Here is a 21,139-nt window from a genome sequence, read left to right as displayed (position 1 = left end):
GCTAAGGATTATATACCATGTATAGTCCTTTGGCAGAAAAACACGTAGTCTGAACTAAAAGTGAATGGCTGAATGTGACATTTATATTCATTGTTTTTCCAGAACTGCATACCAGGATGTTTGATTTTACTCAAAATAATCCCAAAGCAGAGGTTTTGTAGGTGCTTTGATTTCTCAGGGTCTCTTAAGGTTATGACAAGCAGTTCACAGTGGCTACTGAGAAAACTAGAGAGACTTGCATATTGACTTCTATAAAATTAGAAGGAAAAATGGCCTAACTTGGCAAAAAGGAGATGTGCCTAAAATTTTCAGAAACTCAGAATTCTTGGGGATTGTGTGTGAGCATATGTGTTTTTGTGAATTACTTACTTCTCATTCACATTCTTTTCTTTGGATAACAAGCCAAAATGTTCTTGTCTACAGGAAAAATATGAGAGAAAAGAGAAAGAAATTCAAATGAAAGGACATTTGAATCTCACAGGTAAAGAAATCTCATTATTTTTATTTGTTTTCCCTAGATCTGGACGTTATAGCAAATTTCTCTTCTGCTACTACCATTTGGTTTTTTTTAATTTTTAATAATAATTATTATTAATCTATTATTAATGGACATGTCTGCCCATTGCTGCTATTTATGAATGAACAAAATCACATTCTGCAATTCATAGAAATCAGCTGTAGAAAGTAACGACAGAATAATTTTCTGTCAGAGGATTGAAAACTGTTTGATTGGTGCTAAAGAGCTACAACTAAAAGGACTCAGGAGTTACATTTGAATAAACACCAATACTTTCAAAGTGTTTTGTAAGAGCAGAAAAAGAAGCATAAGTGCGAAGCACAAGTTTGAGAAAGCTGGTGCCTCAGCACATGCAGATACATGCAATATTCATAGTTCTGTTTTGTACACACATTTGATTGTTGGTGCATGAATGCGCTTGTTTTGTGAGTGCACTTCAGGCATGATTATCAGAAGACCACGTGTGTAAATATAACTATGCATGCCTATTGGCACAAGTTATTAAGGTTGCCCAAACCTATCTGATCCTGGTGCATGAAATTCACAAACTTCACCCATTTGGAACAAAACTGTACTTGATCTATGTCCGCTTGCACTTTTTTTTCCTGCAAATAATAGTTGAACATAACAGTTCAACGTTTGGTAAAAAAAGGAAGAAAAAACCCTAAGAAAACACATACTGTTTCATTCTTAATCAGACATCCTGGAAAAGTTTTGTTTGTGTCACTGTGGCTTTTAGGTTTCAGATTGAGGGGAACTTTGAACTGAACTAGGAGAAGTTAAAGAAATCGGGAAGGTGGGGGAAAGTGAAATCTGATGTGGAGCCAGCAAGTAGCCAGGACTATCTGAGCAAGGTGATGCCTAAGAAAAGAGAGATTTGTTATGAAAGATGAGTGACCACAGGATGAGGAATCAGAGGCAGAGAAAAAGAAGGGTTGCTACAGCAGTGTTTTGAAGAGGATGAGGCAGCAAGTGTCAGTCTTGGGATGACAGGAAAAAAAAAAGCAGCCTTTGTGCCCATCTACCACTTGGAATGGCACCATGTGTCTGTGAAAATCACTGGCAAAATCTTCATTTCCTCTCATCCCCATCAACACAAGCACTGGCAATTTACTACTACCATCATCTATTATGACAAGTCTTGTGCCAGTCACAGGGGTCTGTGTTTCAGTGTTTCTAGCACTGCAGATTCTGGAAGTCAGCAAATGAAAAGATGCCAAAAATATGCTGATGAAATATTAGCATTCTTCTTTATTTCTATTAGATATCGCTCTCGTGATCAGTATAATAACTTTTAATTAGCTTAGTCTGCCTTTACTCTCCTGAAAAGGAAAGCTGGACATAGGTTGTATTTAACTTTTCCCTGGAGATTCTTCCCTGCACGCAGCAACAGACTGTCTGTCATACTGTAGATATATGTTAAAACAGAGGGAACACTGCATTTTGCCTTTATTGTCAGGAAGTGTCAAAAGTATTAATAGCACAAATTTTGCTAGCTAGCTAAAATTCTCACACTGCAATCCTGTGCATCAGCATTTTTTTTTACCACAGATGGTCATTTATGTAACACTGTTGGAAATTGTGGCTGTGTTCCACAGCAACAGGAAAATGGGATACATCTGCACTGTGTGGGGAAAAAATACAAATGAACTAGAAGCTATGCAAACATTTAAATTACAGGGAAACGGGACTGCGATAAGCCCTGGACTGCATGAGCAGGAAGAGAGTGTCAGCCTCACCCATGCCCTGAAAAAATGGTCACATTTATGGGCTACTCTATTGTACTGAGTGGAAGTTTGTTTATGTGGGACCTTCCTTCCCTCAGGACTTCCTCTGAGAGGAAATGTCGTCACTATTCAGTAGGGGTCATTTGTTATGCATTCAAAACTCAAACATAAAATACTATCCCTGAATGCAACAAAGTGGAAAGGGATAAATAAGATTTCTTCATTTACATATTTAGAAACATTCACAACAGTTTTTCTTGCTCACCAATACTTTTGCTGAGAAAAATCAAACAGGTCTTGAGTTGGCAGAATAATACTGTTTTACAGATACCCCAGACACTACTCATTATTTGAGGAATCCCACCACTTTTGTCAGTTCTGCTATGGGAATATGTTTTAAATGGAAGAAGGGTAAAAACTCCGCAGCTGTAAAACCAGGGTTGTGCTCTTATGGGAATACTCAGGTAAGTCTGGTCCATGTTTTGGAACAAAGCACTTTGGATCTGAAGTGCTCTGGATGAGCACTTCTCTGAGGCCGTATTAGCAGCTTATATGTTCCCTCAGTTTTAATTTTTTCCTCATGGTAAAACAAGAGTATTGTTTGAGATAAAAGAGCTAATATTAGTGTTGCTTTCCCTTTGCTGTTGTCATTGTGCTGTCAGTCAAATGAAATAACTATGGATAAAACTTGTGGATGGGTAATACACCGAGCTCGTTGAGTGACAGAATGACGGAATGGCTGAGGTTGGAAGAAGCGTGTGCAGGTCACCTCATGTCATCCAACCCCTTGCTCAGGCAGGTTCAGCTAGAGCTCCTTGCCCAGGACAGTGTCCAGTTGGATTTTGAGTGTCTCTAAAGAGTGGAGACTCCTCAACCTGCCTAGGAAACCTGTTCCAGTGTTTGGTCACCCTCACAGTAAAAAAGTATTTTTCTTATGTTTAAATGGAATTTACAGTATTTTATTTTGTGCCTGTTGTCCGTGTGCTTTAATCAAGCTTGTGGTAACTGTACTGATCTGGCACCAACCACACTGGAAAGGTGCTGGGCACCAACCATACGAAGGCACAACTGAAAAGTTTTGTTCTCAACTCACAAGAGGCAGTTATTAAACTTTTCTCTCTTAGGTGAGTCTCCAGGTATGTATTGGCTCACACTTTTCTTTTTGTTTTGCATTAGGCTGTGGGACAACTGAAAACAGAGGAATGTGGGGAACTGCTGAGGGTCCACAGCGGTCTGCCGGGCACGTTCATGTCCAGGAGAGGCACCACAGCCATGACCAGCGTTGAATTCTCTTGACAGCCTGTCTCTTGACGTTTCAAGTTTCAACGCCTGTGAAGTCTATATAAAAAGTAAGTTGCCTATCATCTCTCAGGTAAATTTTCCTAAGGGTGAGGTAAAATCAAGGGGCCAAGGAAATGTTATTTAGTTTTTCCAGTGGAGCACTTAAGATCTCTCCTTCAAAGACAATAAATAAAATAAAGCACAGCACAACATTACAAATTGGTGTCAACCTGATTAAAGACCCGTTAGATAAAGCACCATAGTCGCCAAGCTTATTTTATCCTGGCTAGAGATCTGGTCCAACATATTTAGGCCAATTCCTCCCTCCTTCCTCCCTTTCTCTGCCTTCTTCCCTCCTGCACGCCCAGGGATTACCCAGGTTTTGAGTCTCTCAGTGAAGGAAGAAGTGGAGGGGCTTTCCTTTCTCACATGTACACCCAACCTTTCTGCCCAGCCCTGCGGTCCCGGCTCCGGGCCGCGGCCAGGCCACCAGCCCCTTGCATCCCATCTGAAAGAATGTCGCCTGTGAGGCAGAAATTCCCACCCTGAGAATCGCGCCTCTGTGTTGCACAACAAAGGCCCCCGCATTGTCTCCCTGTTAAGCGAGTGTTAAAATGCGCATATGTTGGCCAGGGCTGCTGCATATGAGGGTCCATTTAGGAAGCGGTGGTTTTTCCCGACCGCTGACTGCTCTGAATCCCCTCATATTAGCACATTAGCACACATGCGGGCCTTCTTATCAGATTAGCTACAGTTGTCACAGATTAGTTCACCCTGTGAAGGAGCCGCAAAGGTACCTTTGACCATTCATTCAAAAGAGCCAGAAAGGTTTGTTGTTTTTTTTTTCTTGGCTTCAACCATCAGACTGCAAAGCAAATTAAAGGGAAAGTCTCTCTCTCATTTTGGTAACAGGATAACCGAAGGATGGATATTAGGGTGGGCGAAACAGACAGACATTAATGGATACCTAATACTCATCTCAAAAATATTTATTTAACCCCTTAAAAACATTTCTGTATTTTCTTTCCTCACCAATGACAATGCTCTTTTGTTGAGATACAACCTTCTGAAGCTCAAAGTTGCTTTTTTATGTTTTGCTTCTCTTTTTTCCCTCTCCTTTTTTATTACAGCTAATTTACAGTGTGGTTCAATGATCGCTGTTCTGCAGATCGGGGTAAGGGAGAGGAAAGGACTTGCTAGTAGCTCATTACATTATTTATTTAACCCATCTTGCTCCTTAAAAGGTTGTGATAGCTGGTAAAATAAACAGTGACTCAAAATACCTTAGGCATGACTTGCAGTCTACACAGGCATCAGGACTGAACCTAGAGAAGACATAACACCTTGGAAGTGTAGTGGCAGCAGGGATTTCAACAGTTGTTTCTGAATAACCGTGGTGGTAAAGGGGGCCTAGAAAGTTACAAAAACATATAGCTGAAACTGCTGGTTAGTATTCACACCTTTGGCACACACAAAAAAAAAAAAATATGGAAGGAAACTGGTTAGGAAGGAATGCAGCAATTCATTACACCTCGGTGCTTTCTAGTGAAGGTGTTCCACATCCTTGCTGCCAGGTGTAACATCACTGTGCTCAGTTTGAGCTTGTCTATGAGCCAAAGAGGCAGAAGGAGAGGGCAGTGTTGGTGCCCTTTTAATGCCCTCTGCAGATTAGCTGCGCTGCCAGAATATGGGAATCAGAGGGGACAACCCTCAGTTTCAGGACTAGTGTTCTCTTTGTCATACTGGTGGGCTTTGGGAGTAGATCTGCAGTCCCTGCTCATTGGTCTGGTGCAGAATATTTTCTCTAGGAAATGAAGCAGAAATAAAAAACTGAGCTGTGACTTTTTCTCTGTTTGCAGTTAACCAAACTACATTATCATTAGCAGGACTATAATTGTTAACTCTTCATTCAGCTTCTCCTACAAACAGTGGAGCACAGTCTTAGCACTATTGTGTACCAGTCTGTTTCTCCACACGGACTTAAACCTGGCTCTGTTTGTAAACAGTAGAAAGTACAATAGATCATTTGTAAGGGCACTAGTACACTAACAGAGCCTGGAGTTTCGGTTCTTCTGAGCAAAAAGCCCAACTATCTGTTTTCACATGCATGCAGTCATACTCTTCTAAGACTAAAATTTTAGACTCAGAGCATGAGCCTTTTGGTCTTGGAATCATATCTGACAGCGAAACCCTAAAATACTTCCAGCCTAATTCTGACTCACTTTGTAGATCCTGTTGGAATGCAACAATATTTCTACTACAGAAATTTTTTATTTTATTGTTTTCAAATCATAATGCCACATCTATGAGACAGGGCTGTGAAGGATGTGGCAAAACCATCCCTCAGAGCCCTATGTCAAGAAAACTTACATTACTGATGATGCTTCCCAGCCCTAAGTTATAAACAACAATTTATGATCAAGATAGTGAGGCAACAGCAGTAACACCAAAGCGGAGAGTATATGGGAGAAATCAAGGAGTTGCACCCTGCTTTTGCTTTAAGTGGTTGCATCTTATTAGTTGATGAAAACATTCTCCATGCTATGAAGTTACGAGAAGAGTTCATTGGGACATCTGTTTCTTCTTTTGTCAGATAGGATGGTAAAACCTTACATTATTAATTTCCTGTCTCATTTTCTGATAAAAAGCATCAGTGTTTGTATTTTTGTATTTCCACATGCACCTAGTTCAGTATGGTAATTTTAAAATTCTATTTCATTATATATATATATATATATATATTTTATATATATATATGGTGTTAACTGATTTGTTCCAGTTTTGAATTTCTCTTTTGAAAGGGTGTGATGTGAAAAGTAGCAGTGAAAGTAGAATTATAGTTCTCAAAATGATTATTTCCCTATCCATCGAGAAATTCTTTTCTGTGAAAAACAATTTTTCAGTCTTCCACTGACATCTTTCAAATGCACCCACTGTGACTCTATGTAGCTTATGCATTGACTTCAGTCATTAACCTGAATTTAGCAAAGCCATTTTGTTGATGATCATCTGTCTTTATCCCAAAGCATGAAAATAGCTGCAGAGCTAAAGGCCTAAATTCACAGTAATTATGTCTGTTTTCCTCCTTAAATAAGCACATAGGAGTCTGGGTCAGAGTATGACTCTTCTGTTTCCATTAGTTATTGTTACTACGCTTGTTGTCCCAAGTATCACCTGTCTTGCCAGCGTGAGTAGAGTCCCAGTTCGAGGGACCCTGTTGAATGTGAAAGTGCTGATTTTCACACAGTCCTCTTTACTTAATGAAGTTAAGTCTGCAGCAATACATTTTGGTGCTGAGGATGTGCATTAGAGTATTTTCTGGAACTCCGATTCAAATCCAAACAGTAACCTTCCATGCCCCCAAAGCAAAATTTAACTTCTGTGTACTAAATGTTTGATTTTTATCTAAATGATAAAACAGTCTGTCTTGCTCACCTTGGCAAAAGAGGCTAGAATTGAGACCTGTGGCATTTTATGCTTTGATTCATGTAACTGAGTCCCTGGCAGCTAACCCTTATTTCTCTTATGATATGGTGGCTTTCTCCCTTTCCACAATCCTGGGTAGTGTGGCAGCCTGCTCCGTGAGCTGCCCATGCAGTCGCGACGTATAGCATGTGGGGTCAGAAAACGGTGAGGAGGCAACGCCATTGGGTTGGGGATGGAGAGCTGCTGCCTGCTGTGCTCCATGTGTGGAGACAGAGCAAGGCTGGCAGCATGGTCCCTGGCAGGAGCTGAACATCACTGCCTCCCTGCCCTGGCCCTGGCACCTAACCGCTTGCTTTTGTCACCTCAAGTGGTCTGGCACTCTGTGGGGAGAGAAGGAACTTGACATGTCTGCAGGACACCCAGTTTTGGCCCTTCTTCACTTCTGTGATGCAGCTATTAAAAGAAGCTTCTTGGCTTTGGTCATTTTATGACCTAGCCAAAAGAAACACACAATTTTATTTGAAACTTCCATGAATTTTTAAAAACTCATTTCTATCAAAATAGCAACAACACGTTATTGAATTATTTGGGTTGTCCTTACTTGTTTCAACAAACATCTGCTTATTTTAACACACTGGATTAGACTCAGTCTTCATCCAACATGAATAGTAAATCAATTATTTTAAATACAGGAGAGCCTCTCCACTTACAAGTCTTTCCCATGCTGATGAACTCCTGCAAGCTCCGTGGCTGCTGGCCTGGTCTGGGGAGCCTTGTTCCCATTGATAACGTTGCTTATTGTGAGAATATTGGCTACGCAAATCCTGACGCTTGGTGTGCAGATTTGCATTCCAATACTCGGAGCGCTCTGTAAGGGTGCGCAAGGCTGGTATGCCGGCTCTCGAAGCACAATGGGAATTATGGATATGTGTCTCTGGGCCAACAATTATTTCCATGTGCTTGCTAAGTGAGTGCAGAGAGGGAAGACTTTCCCCTTGTTTAGTCTTTATCACCGTCTTTGGTTCTGTATTGTATTTTAATATAAACCTCCCCCTCCAACCCCACCTTAACCCAGCCCTGTGAGATATTTGCCTGGCTTTCATTAAAACACTAGGGCATGAAAAGCTGTAAGTTCACAGCGCTGGAGGGCATCTTTGCTGAAGTTGGAATCGCTGGTAAATAACTTGCTGCACTGTTGGAAGTGTTAAAAGTAACTAAGCACCTAATGAACGAGTACCTGAACAATAGAGTTAGTCAAACTACTCCCACGATTCTTTTTTGCTAGTAGAAGTAAATAAATAGTAAGTGGTTTTCCAACCGTTATATATTGTTGGCAGCTCAGGCTCCCTATCATACATGTGTAGGTTCACAGGGCTAAAGAATATCATACTAATGCATAGGGCCCTGTCTAGCTATCAAAAGCAACAGGTCTGTGGGCAGACTTAGGCTTTTCCTTCTCTCAGAGGAGGCTGGGCTACAAAAATAACAGTATCAGAGCAACAGCTGGCTTAGTCACATAATGCTCTGCTATATAGTCTGGACTTCTTGTTTTCATTTCACTTTCCTTTGTTTTAGAGACAAAAAAGGAAGCCCTTGGGGGAAAAGACTTTCAAGTTTATTGCTTGACCAAAGTTAGCTGACTCCAACATAAGCAGCCTTTATTAACTAGAGCTTTAACTTTTCTTTCTCTGAATGTAGCATTGACACTGGTGTCTCTGTTCAGCCACAGAACCAGTACCAAACAAGCCCTGGTGCAGGGCGGCAGGCTTTCTCACGCTGCTTTTCCAACTGTTGTAATGTCATCTGCCGTGGACTATCCCTAGGGTTAATTGATAAATCACCCTGTACAGTCATAAACATCTTAGACTCTGCCCTTAGCCTGCTCACTTAGGTATCACTCTGCACTGTGTGGCTTCTATTTTAGGAAACGGTTTGAGGTTCTTCACATGGAAGCAACAAGCCTTTTCCAGTGCCAGCTCTACTATAGTTTGAAATCTGTGGCCTGTATCAGGGACTGATGGAGCTACTGTTCGGGTGGGAAAGGGGGAGAGCTGGACTGCTCAATGGGATCTTCTCTGTCAAGTGACAAGTACTTCTACTTATCCCACACCTCCTACCCTGGACTGGGCTAGTTGAGGGCAGTCCAGTTACTGAGCCAGCTGCACCAGCCATCTAATTTCAATGCACTGTTCTTATGGAAAAGAAATGGTGATGTCCTGGTCAGCCCTAGTACTGGCCCTAAATTAGACTGAATTGCTCTTGCTAAAAGGGTCAATTCTATTGCTTCAGTCCTTTGATGAAAGATCACATAAAAGAAGAATGAAATGAAGAATAACACTAACATTTTATCCAAGGTGCCTGTAATACTGCATATTGGTGATGGATGACTAAATAATTTTGTGTCTTCATAACTTTACACAGCTCAGCAGTGTGATACACTGTCTTATTTCTTTTGCTTTTTATGCTGAGCTATATGAATAACCGTCTGGGTTCCTGAAGCAGCAAGTTAAATATTTTCTCTATAAGGTCACTTTTGTTATCACATGTGGTGTTGCAAGGAAATTTCCAACTTAGTTTCAAAATAGCTTTGGCAGAACATGAGATTCAAGCCAAGAAAGCCGCCTCCTCCTTTTCCCAGCTTCTGTCAACACCCGATCAAGGGTCGGCAACCTAAACCCGGCTCATATGTAGTTGGCTAGCTCGTTTTTTTATTTCTCCAGGGACAAAAGCAGACTTCATTGCTAAGATAATGGACATCCCTTCCTGCAGTGATTGAGTCCTAGGAACCCTCTTCTTAGGTGCATTGCATAATCTAGATTTTTACTTTCCATTCTTGGGTTAGGCATGAAACATATATTTCAGTGAAAACAAACGCTGCTCCCAACATGTCTGGCTTTCTCTTTTGACACAGTTTCTTGCACAGGAGTTTACTTGCCAGCTAGCTATCAAAAGGTGAGCGAAAATACAAATCTTTATTTGGATAAGCTGTAGTGGAGCTTACCTTTTGTAATAACCAGTTTATGTTTTTCTCACACTATATCTAATGTGTTTTGCTATGAATTTGACCTTTTAGGTTATTTTGTGTGTCTGAGTCTGTATCAAAAATAGAATCAGGGATCTAAATTGTGGTCTCTGGCTTGTTTCCTGCCTTTGAAGAATCTCTATAGACCACAGGATCAGCAATATTCAGAAGCAGGTATATTCAGGACAGGTACCCATCATTGCCCCTGTGGATCTGGTCACCAAAAACTTCAAATAAGTCATGCAAGATCACACATCAGGCTCCTCTTCCCCACTCAGCAGGCAGCTGAATTTGGATACAAGTACTGGATCCATGAGCCTTGAAGTTTTCCTGCATCTGATCAGGCCCAACTTGCTTTGGTTTTTCAATGACTTCTTGAATATCTACCTTTTTTCCCCCCCTAGACTTCAGTCATGCTACTGTTTAAGGTGTTCTCGTTTGGAGAGACAGCTGTTCATTGATTTTCAGGTTTTCTCTTCTCTGATACCACCCAGCTGATTAATTTTGCTCTGACACCTTCTGTAGTACAGCAGTTTTATCAGATAGATGAGATTCAAACCATTTCATAGAGTATCTACTTTTCATTCACAACTGCCCCATCACTGGACTAAAGGGTCATAGAGACAAAGCCTAGTTTTCAGAGAAACTGAGTATTAAAGCTATCAAGAGGAGCCCTGAATTTTCTAATTCAACATTTTACTGATCTTGCCAGATAAAGAGCACCACATTCTTGTCCTGACTCAGTTCTTTAAAAAAACAACCCTATATACAAACAGAAGTGCAGAAGCTGAACGCTGAGTAAAACTGAACTGAAACTGGCTGTGATAGTGGAGGAAGTTTAGGAAGAGAAAGGGTAGAAGGTGTTGGGGAAGATAATATGTAGTGGCAGAGCTAATTTGTATAGCGTCTTCTTCTTAAAAACAAAATAATAATTAAAAAAACTCAAACCTCTGAAAAGAAAAAAAAAGGATTGTAGTGGAGAGGGTTGCTATAGTGAGAGTAATCTTACGACCTAATGTGTGAGTGCTCTCAAAAGACTGGATGTTCCAGTTCAGTGAAGCAAGATGGCCCCCTGCAGTATTGTTAGCCCCTTCACAAAGAAAGTTTGCTTCTAATCTAGGAACATCACTGTACAAAACACCAACAGATCTGCTGTGGTTTACCATTAGTTTCACTCAAAACACAAGGTAAACATTCTTTACTTTAAAACACCAGTCAAAAATAGAAGTCCTCAGTTACCAGCTTTGCTCCTTGTGCTTACGAATGCCTCCTGCACGGTTCTGACGTGAGACTGAAACAAAATTGGTTTTAGAATAATACCTCTGAACCCTCAGGAAACAAAAATACTCTCTCAAACTCATGTGGTAAAGTTTGCAATAGGGTAGTATTAAAGACTGAAAAGAAAGTCTTGCCAGAGTTGTGAAGCCAGGAGACGTAAAACTTCTTCATGGGTGAGAAGGTAAACTTCAGAAAAAAAGCGCTGTGCTCTGCATGCATTCGGAATAGGAACATTGATGTGTATTGTGTGCATGAAAAGCTTTGTATTTCTCCCATCCCTATTACATTTCCCTGACACTAGTGAGAATAGAACAGCATACTTTTTTGAAAAGAAAAGAAGTTTAAACAATATATTGGTATTTTTGCAATGTTTGGGGCTTTCAGGTTATCAAATTCTTTTCACTGACATAACAAATCACTGTAAAATATGTGCTTTTTAACAGCGGACCAGTTTCATGCTTTAGAATTTGTACATGCTGTGGAGTTGTATAATCAATATACATCTGTAACCTGTGCCTGGTAATGTGCAGCAAAATGCAGAATTTACTGTTTATTTAGTAGTTATGCAGGGATATGCAGTTAGCTTCCCTCTGAAGTATATGAAACTTCTTTTACTGCCATCTGCAACTTAAAGCACCATCTAGGCCACACATTGCAAAAGCTGGAAAAAGAGAGGGGGACCAGATAAAAAGGGACTCAAATATTTTCTTAGCAATTAAATACAACAGTTCATAAGGTTCATGGTCATGAAGCCAAATATAAATTCCTTTCCTAGTCCTGTTTCCTCTGCCCCCTCCCCCTGCTTTGTATACCTCTATGATTTCTAATGCTATCATTTGCAAGGCAGTAACACTATGGCCAGTGCTTGACAGAGAGCTGTGCCAGATGACCAGAAGTAAAAGCATTTGAAAAGAAGGCTGTTTCATAATAATTCTAATTCACGCTTTAGGTTGTTCCCATCAGATTTCCAATGTACCACAGAAAATCAAAAAATGGACTTGGGAAGTTTGAATGAGTGTAAACTTTAATAAAAATTAATTTCCTCTCTACCTCCCAATGCTGAACTTAACACATCACTCCCCGAAACCCACCCAAGCTCTAAAGACTCAGTGTTGTGAGGTCTGTGTGGCCTTCTACAGAGTGCCTTGGTGTGGGAGCTTGGATTGTTTTTGACCCTGTGACACTGAATGGCCAAGAGCTTCCATGCAAGCACAATGGTGCTGTTAGTGCCCATTACTAAAAGCCTTCTTGTTTCTTTCAACTGCTCACAGGCCTCCTAAACAATGAAAGAAATCCATACATCATTAATAAGGAGATTTAATTTAAATTCTGCTCTAAGAGAATTCTCAGATATCCTCCTTTTTTTTTTTTTTTTTTTTTTTTTTAGTGAAAATTGCTGAAGTGTGATGTAAGGCAGAATCTTAATGCAGAGAAGAGTTGGGCCTTATTTAGGAATGCCTGGAAACTAACAGGAATTGTAGTCATGGAGCAAACTGGAAAGCACTACTGGCAGACCAGTGAGCAGCTCCCATGGAATGAAAGCTTGCTGAGTTTGGGCTATGTTAGCTAGTGAAAAAAAGTCTGTGAGCCTTCCTGTAATATTGTGTCTTTTGACACAAGGGATTTGATGACTTTTAAATTTCTAATGATGGTAACTATTTTTATTGGGACTACTACATATATGCAGAATTTCTAACAGCCATTTGTCACTTAGAATGGACTCATTTTCACTAGAAAAGGGAATTGGTAAATTCCAACAGAAAGTTGATGTGAAAGAAAATGGAACAGGATAGCCCTTATTCATCTTTGTAGTGAAAGGTTGTTAATATACACATCAATAATTTTACTTCTACTTGTGAACACTTGACAGTTAAAATCAGCTAGTGCAAAAGACTCAGGGTTATTTGTCACATGAAAATAATGTGAGTTAACTTTGCCTCAGCTCTATCTCTACTGTCTTCAGTGGAATTAATTACATGAGGAATGAATGCTGATTAGGGATTTCAAAAGGTTTTATTCTACTGTCACTTTGAATTTGAAACCATTTTCTCATTTTGATATTTTTTAGGAAAATAAATAACAACAGCAGAAGATTTCAGAGAAACCTCTAAATTGGATTATACTGCGTGAGAGACTGGTTTATACTGCTAAGATTAGTCCATCTGCCTGAGAAATGCCAGAAACAATTTACACTGCCTTCAGTGCAGGTATATGTAAGTAACATCTTTAAATGTTTAAAAGTGATTCTAGTGCAGAATGTGCCAGCATACTAATGAATAGGTGGGGAACAACTATTGTATCATGCTTACTCTTCTCAGGTTCCAGTAACCATGTTTAGTTTCTCCTTGGGAGTGTTTTGGTAACGTAGCAGGTATCTCTCTATGTATCTATCCATCCATCTACTACCTATCTATGCATGTGCATGCACACACACACCAATATATATAAATTTCTTTAGAGAGAGAGAAAAAAAATCTTGGAAGAAAAATTCTTCTTCTCATGCCATTAAGTCTAATTGATTGCCCTTGAATTAAATATTCTGTAGTTACACTAGACTCATTCAGAGCAGAGTTTGCATTTTAGCAGATAGAAACGTTGTTATGTAAACTGAATTCTCACTCTGAATGCACTTCTCGTACAGCTCATGCACAATTCTTTTTAAGTTAGGTGAATCAAAATGGCTCATAAAAAGGTTTGATTTTATATGCACACATAACACACATATACATATATAATTTTGGAGAAATATATTGTAGATATAGCTCCAAGTCTGCTCTCTGATGGGTATTATGGCTTCCAATGAAGGTAGCTGCAAAAAAATCCCACAGACTTCTCTAAGGCACATTCAGTGATTCTTTTACTCCAGGCTCCCTGATCTCTGTAAACCTCAGTAGAGCCTTATCAAAAATATCACATTCAATTTAAAGATTCTTAAATCCTTTTGCAGCTACTCCCAACGTAATTTGAGGAAGACACAAGAAGTTTCCCTGGAAAACTTTTTGTTTTGAGGAGATTCTGGAACTTGTCTCTATATCAAGTTTTCACAGTATACTCAGCAAGTACATGATTATTTTACTGAGCAGTTAAATACGATTTCTTTGCCATAAATGTTTAGGCAGCAATATCAACAAGCTTAAAACAGGAAATTTAAGAATACTTTTTTGATGTAATGATATATGCTTCTGAGGATGAGATAATTCTTTGGAATTTGGGTACATCTGCATTAATGTTTCAGTGTGGGTCAGGCCTGTGCTTTTAAAGTGAATCTCTTGCTTGTCTCCAGCTACCATAGGTTGGTTCTCATCAGAGAGAGCACAAACTGGATTCTTTTAGGATGTCATTAAGCCAAAAGATGCAAACACAATGCACTCCAAACCACCAACTGGTAAATCAATTCACACTTGTATATTCCTTTGAATGCGTAAATAAGTTCATGTTGAGCATGTACACATCCTTGCTATGTTTGTTTTCACAAATATTTGAGCAACTGAGCCTCATTAGCCAGAACAGTATCAGAGACTCGATAACAAAGTCACTTGAATGAATATGCATGAAATCACCATTAGTTTTGCATTTAGAGTAACTATTCTGCACACATATTTAAGCAGGAAATGGACAGCAAAGCAGCCATGCGACTCGTTCCCTTGAGCTCAAGTGAGAGAAGTATTTCAGGCCTGATTTTCTACTGCTTTGCATCTTGCATGTTTCTGAAAAATGCATGTGAAACATTATCCATTCTGTTTTGAAAACATCTCACAACAATGAATAATGTTGTTTCAGTAAGTAGTTATGTTATTCATCTGTCTGTATCTAATTTTTGCTTATGCTTAGAATGTAAACTTTCGAGAACAGGGATATACCATTTTGGTACTATGCCAAGCAGAGTAGGATCTTGTTCAACGTCTGGAACTCCTATGCACTGTCCCAGTGTAGTTATGCAATGTTGGAGATGCTGGAGACTAAATCATCTCATATTTAGAATCTTGTAAATTGTAGAGGACATATGCAATCAAACTGCAAGTTAATATAAGAGTCGAGAGAATACTGATCACTATGCTGTACAAAGGGCAATCATAGATACTCATTCCGTGAGCAGAAAAGCAAAATTTTCTAAGACGTGAGTTAGGAATTATTTGTTACCTATGCTCTAGTAAGTACGTCTATGGGACGACATTATAATCATGCCATACGATGACCAAAAATGGAGATTCTAGTATGGGAAACATTATTTTCTGCTCCCTCCCTTCCTCCTCTCCTTCTCCACCCCCCACTCTTTTGTTCTTTGCCATTCAGTGTTTTGGTTCAAGTTAATTAAAGATTCCTGTTGCAGCCTCCTGGAGTGAAATTCTGGCAGTATGCCCAGTGCCGCCATAGTCATGTGTAAGCAGCCCCTCCAGTGAGCTCCATGATGTCTCTAAGAAACTATACAAAGAGGAAGAAAGAAACTGAATCCAGATGGAATGGGAAATCAGATATTTTTTCCATTTGTGCTGAAATCTGTGAAGGCTGCCCCATAGGTTGAAAGAGAAGGCAATTCACATACTCTGCAGTCTCAGGGAAAAGCATGTTTTCTCCCCCACCCCTCCACCCTTCATTGAAGATGAATCTGTGAGAAAGCTTACAGTGAGACTGCGAACTCAGTAATGCAAAACATGTTTTCCCAACTCTGCTTTACTCTGCTAGCTATAGAAAGGTGTAGGATAGACCTGTCAGGGGAACACAAAAAACAAAACAAAAGAATCAAAAGAGTGACTCAGGCAGACAAAGTCTCTTCCTAATGACAGGGTTACAAGAGAATTTGATATCCAAACCAACATTTTGACACACAATTCATAGTGAAAAGAGGATTTAAGGCATTTAAAATGCCCAACAGGAAAGTAAACATGTCTAACACACTAAGCAATAACCACATCCTGAACTCCTTGTTCAGTTAAAAGGCACATTAAAAAGATTACAAAAAAATGTATAGTACATAGTTATTTCTTGGATCACACATGCATAACAAAAAAAAATCAGGAATGTCCCTGGAGAAGCATGGATGTGGTGTATTTTGTGCTTGTGAGTCTTCGTCAAATTCAGTGCTTGGTTCTTAAAACGGGGCACTACACTTGGTTGGTAATTACTGAAGAATTCTCCTGTGGATTAACAGTGTCATTAGAAATCAAAACTGTGGGTATTTGCAGGTATACTTTATATATAAATTACAGTTTGCTTTCCGGCAGATTCTGTGCTCACTAGGGATATTCTGGAATTCAGTGGGGGAAAGGAATAAATCGTGAAACTATCATCTGCAGTATTGCTTGCTTTCTCTATGCATTTCGTTTCACTTTCAGCACCATGTGAATTTGTTGCTCTCTAATGGCCTTGTTGGTTTTTCAGGATTTTGGTTGTTTGGGGGTGGGAGGTGTTATATGAAGAGTAAATTTTGGCCAGGGCAATTATGGAAAAGAAGTCTTAAACTTAAGAGCTGATTTCTAAGGACTGAATTTTAATTTTAAAATACCAGGGCAGAGTGATTTCTTGGCAGAGAGAACAACCTGTTGTAACACAGGAGATTCCCCCTTTGAGGTGCAGACTTGGGATGGAGGTTATGATTCAAGGTAGTACAGTTTTAGCTGATGGTTTAGAGCAATACTTCAGCTGAAATGAACCCGATAATTGCGGTGCAGATTTCCCCAAATAGTAGGTTGACTGCAATAGCTCTGGTTCTCTGTGACTAATTGGATGTTTTGTTTCCACTTTTTTTTTTTTTAAGCAACAAAACTGGTCCGAGAAGCTGTCCAGGTGGAAGGGGCAATAGATGTATGCTGATACGGGTATGTGTGTTTCTTGTCCTTTCAAACCTTTGAAGCCAGGCTGGGGTCAAATTACTCAAGCAGAACATCTCTGTTGACAAACATGTGGTCTTCAAAAAACAATCCCAGTATGAGAGGTGCTGCTAATTTAAAATAACAGGGGGGGAGGGGGGAGAAAAGAAAAAAAAAAAAAAGAGAGGGAAAACCAGTACCAGACTACATGAAATTCAACCCAACCGCCACCTTCCCTGCTAGCCTCCTTTTGTGAGCCTGCCTTCCCTGCCGCGTGAATCAGCCATGGTTGGGGTTAAATGGGTAGCTTTTGTCTCCTCACAATGGCAGAGAGTGACAGGTTGAGCTAAATGATTTACTGGTGGAGATGATTTGAAGGACAGAGCCGGGCAGCCTTGGGAACACACGCACAAGAAAAGGACAGTAGCGAATCAGCCTCTCCTCCCCCTCCCGCTTTCATGGTTTTGACTGAAAGATCACAGAGCGAGTTTCTGACAGACACAAGGACCATTGAGAGGCTATTTTTATTACTTATCCATGGCAGCCTTGCTTTGCTGAGAACAGACCTGAGGTTAATTAACCTTTGGGGAGGGGGTGGGGGTGTTCTCTCTTTTTTTTTTCCTTTTTTTCCTTTAACATTGCTTTTCTTATTGGGGATGCAGGCCCATAAGTTGGCAAGGTCACATGCCATGGGCAAAGGAAAAGTCTCTGTGTGACACTTCAGTGCAAGAAAGCTCAACAAACCCATCCCTAGCCAAAATATAGCTTTCCACACAGAAAGGCATTGCAGTGAAGGCAGCTGCTCTGAGTGGAGCCGTCCCAGCTGTTGTCAATTGGAATGTGCTAGAAACAGTGCCCCCTCCACCCCATTAAACTGCCCTGGCGGCGACGGCACCCAGCACTAATATGGATCCCAGATTGTTTCCTGAACACTGTTTGATCTGGCTGTGTGGGCGGGAATGATCCAGTCTGTTGGGATGCAGGACGTATTGGAGCGGCGGCGCGCTGCGTTTTGCACATCTCCCCAGGAGCAGGCCAAGCAGGCGGGGGCAAGATGGCGGGAGGGCCATGGGCCCTCAGCACCGACTCAGGGGAAGGCAGATCCGAGCCCCCTCTCTGCCCGCAAACTGGAGCGCTGTTTGAGAAATCGGCCAGCAGAGTTTGGACGTTTGTCAGGTAAAGTGAAGACTTTTCTTAACAGGAAAAGGACCTTACAGAGTCTTACTGTGCAGGGCATAAAAGATATCAAGGCTGGGTTTATGGATAAATCAGAACACGTAAGAGCCATATTACTCAGAAGGGGCAATGCTCTCTCTCTAGTCCATATTTCATATGGTCTATGATTTGTGAGCTACTCCTCAAGCACAGTGGACTAATAGGTCCTTGTCACAGGTTATAACCTGCAATTGTCATGTCATTGTTTCGTTCTGAGAAACAAACAGCAAAAATACTACTGCAAAAATGCAATTTTTCTAGTCCCTAACACCTAATGACAACAAAAATCCTGTGAATTGCACCCTGTGAATGTGCAGCAAAGCTTTACCCGATATATTCAGCTAATTTTAAAAAAAAGTCACTCAACAAATATCTCAGATGTATTAACTAGTTAGGGAAGAAGTTTGAACAGTAAACCCACTATGTGCAACAACACATAGCCTTTCGCTGGCTAGCTTTCAATCATAATCTCATTTTTATAATAATTTTAATGAAATCTTGTAGTTATTCAAAAGAAACAATATGAATATGTGAACATGATGGCAAAGCAACATTTCATATCAGCAAGCTTGAAAGTCATGACTTGATTTAATGGAAAAGTGAAGGGATCTATAAAATGGCAACTTAAGCGAACAGAAATGTTACTGTTAGTTAATCTGTTGTACTGTGGAGTTGCAGTATGATATCACATGATACATTTCTAAGGGCCTCTTGAATGCTCAGTTGCAAATAAACACTTCTGTTTTAAAATGCAAAGAGCAAAACAAACTAAATCTAAAAATACAAGAAGGAACTATGGTAGGTTTTTTTCTGTGAAAGAGCAGTGTTTGCAAAAGATGAAGCAACTCTATAAAAAGCTTACCCGAGAGGCTTCCAAATATGAATTTGCCATTCTAAGTATTATGGCAGGTGAAAATAGAAGAAGAAACTTTTTTCTTGCATATCCTTCCAGTAATAATCAGTGTCACTGTCCAAGTGTGCCTGGGAAGTATTGTGATTATTTCATTCTTGAAATCCTAGAGGAATAATGTAGTGCACTGTAATAGACACTGATTAGTAGAAGAAATTGGTTTCATAGCTCGTATTCATGACTGGCTCTGTATTTACAAATCTAGTCAGAAAGATCTTGAAATATATTTTGCATCTATTTCTGTTCAGGCTGACTTTCTGATGCTTCTCCCTGCATCTCTCTTTCTCAACTTGTGCCTTTGGGCCTCAAGTCCTAGTAATGCTGCTGTAGCCATCATCATCTCCAGATCTGTGTACACAGTTCTCTTGTAGGACTGGCCTACAACCCCTAGCATGTTAAGCCCTGCTTTAAAAAAGGGTCTGCTTTAAGTGGTGAAATTGATAGAGTGCTTTCAAAAATAAAGGAAATCACTGTATATATTGCAGAGGATGAAAGATATTATTTGAGGCTCAAGAGTGGTCCTTCTAAATCCAGGACCGCACAATAACAGTTATGCTTGCTTGAAGTTACCAGTGTCATGTAATTACCATGTCAAGTTCTTACCTTGTCCCTCTAGTTCGCATGAAATTAGTGTAAACTTCCTACATCTTTTTTAGCCTTTATTATGGATGGTATGTCCTGTCCCTTCTGTTTTTTTCCTGTGATTTTTCTCCTTACTTTCACTTTTTTTTGTGGCTTTTTTTTTCCCTGCACTTTCCCAGACCCTAGTTCTGTCGTCTTCTTCTCTTTCATCTGCCTTTTCTCTGACACCTTTACATGTTTCCTTGCCTCATAATCATCCTGAGCCACTGCAGCTGTAATAGTGTTCAGAAGCCAGAGGGTCCCAGACAGTTGGTTTTGAAAGTAAAGACGGGAAAACTATGTAGGGGAAGGGCAGGAAAACTATGTAAGGGTGGGAAAGGAACACCTGTAGGATGCAGGGTCTCCATTTCATTCCAGTAGGATCACAGTTTTGCTGCCTCTCTCCTGTTTGTCTTGAATGAATGCCTTGGCTGACCCCAGCTGAGTGACGAGAAACAGTCTGTTGGCAAACAAAAGCATGGAATAGGGTTGTGTTGAGTCACCCCAAAGGAGGAGTGAGACAGAGTCTCACAGTCAGGGGAGCAGAGGACAGTACAGGCTGCATGCAGCTTTCCCAGGCAGCTGGGGAACAGGGTCCCATCCAGCAACTTAACGCTCTCCAGTGGCATTAGGTGGCCTCTGATGCTGACGTGGGACATGTGGGTTGGTCTGTTCCTTCCAGCAGGGCACAACCCTGGAGCACTTCCTCGAGTCAGCACTTAATGCTTGGGTAACACCAGCCACTTAGTTTCTTCCCATGCTCAACAATTATTTCCTTCTAGCAGAATTTTCAAAAGCCTTTCTTTATATTACAATTCTTTCATTGCTTTGTAAGAGGTTACGTCACATCACAAGACCAGAAAGCACAGTGCTGCTTAGTGTGATTTGACCCTGATGTGGCATTTCTTTGCGATGTGTCATGTCAGAAATGTAAAGAAAACAACGTTGTCCTATTCCTACTAGTTTGGACGGCAGTGGCGACTGCAGGTTGCCTTACCTTCTGCCTGAACTATGTGCCATTTATGAGACTAATGAGGATTCTGTACTGCAAGTAGGAATAATCGCGTTTATGAAACTACATGCTTTCTGGAGAGCTGCATGTGAGCTTAACAGAAAGTGGGCTCTGAGTGAGCACTGCTGGGGTGGTTGCAGAGGAGCGGGCAAGAAAGGCAATAGCATTTACAGTTGCTGCTACTTGAGAATGAAGAGTGATAAGAAAAAATAGGATAAAGTACTCTCATCATTTCTGTAAATTTTCTTTATGGGCCTAGGGAATTTCAACTCCTTTTAAATATGCATTTTCCAAAAGGGATTTAAGAGAGCCAGGAAAGGCTG

General features: G+C 40.4%; 1 long non-coding RNA gene across 1 annotated transcript in view; it reads left to right on the top strand.

Annotated features, from left to right (window-relative positions):
* The first annotated feature begins 2,601 nt into the window (after positions 1-2,601).
* Positions 2,602-21,139, top strand: part of LOC106893371 — a 30,741-nt gene continuing 12,203 nt past the window's right edge. Inside the window, exons 1-5 of the long non-coding RNA XR_001413055.1 lie at positions 2,602-2,708; positions 3,421-3,593; positions 13,320-13,464; positions 17,007-17,067; positions 18,042-18,234. This is a non-coding gene — a long non-coding RNA (uncharacterized LOC106893371). The remainder of the gene's footprint in view (positions 2,709-3,420; positions 3,594-13,319; positions 13,465-17,006; positions 17,068-18,041; positions 18,235-21,139) is intronic.

Source organism: Calidris pugnax, unplaced genomic scaffold (genome assembly GCF_001431845.1).
Source record: "Calidris pugnax isolate Ruff unplaced genomic scaffold, ASM143184v1 scaffold24, whole genome shotgun sequence".
In the NCBI taxonomy this organism is placed as follows: domain Eukaryota; kingdom Metazoa; phylum Chordata; class Aves; order Charadriiformes; family Scolopacidae; genus Calidris; species Calidris pugnax.
The sequence above is the reverse complement of the archived record's forward strand: the minus strand, read 5'-3'. Positions and strand labels throughout refer to the sequence as shown.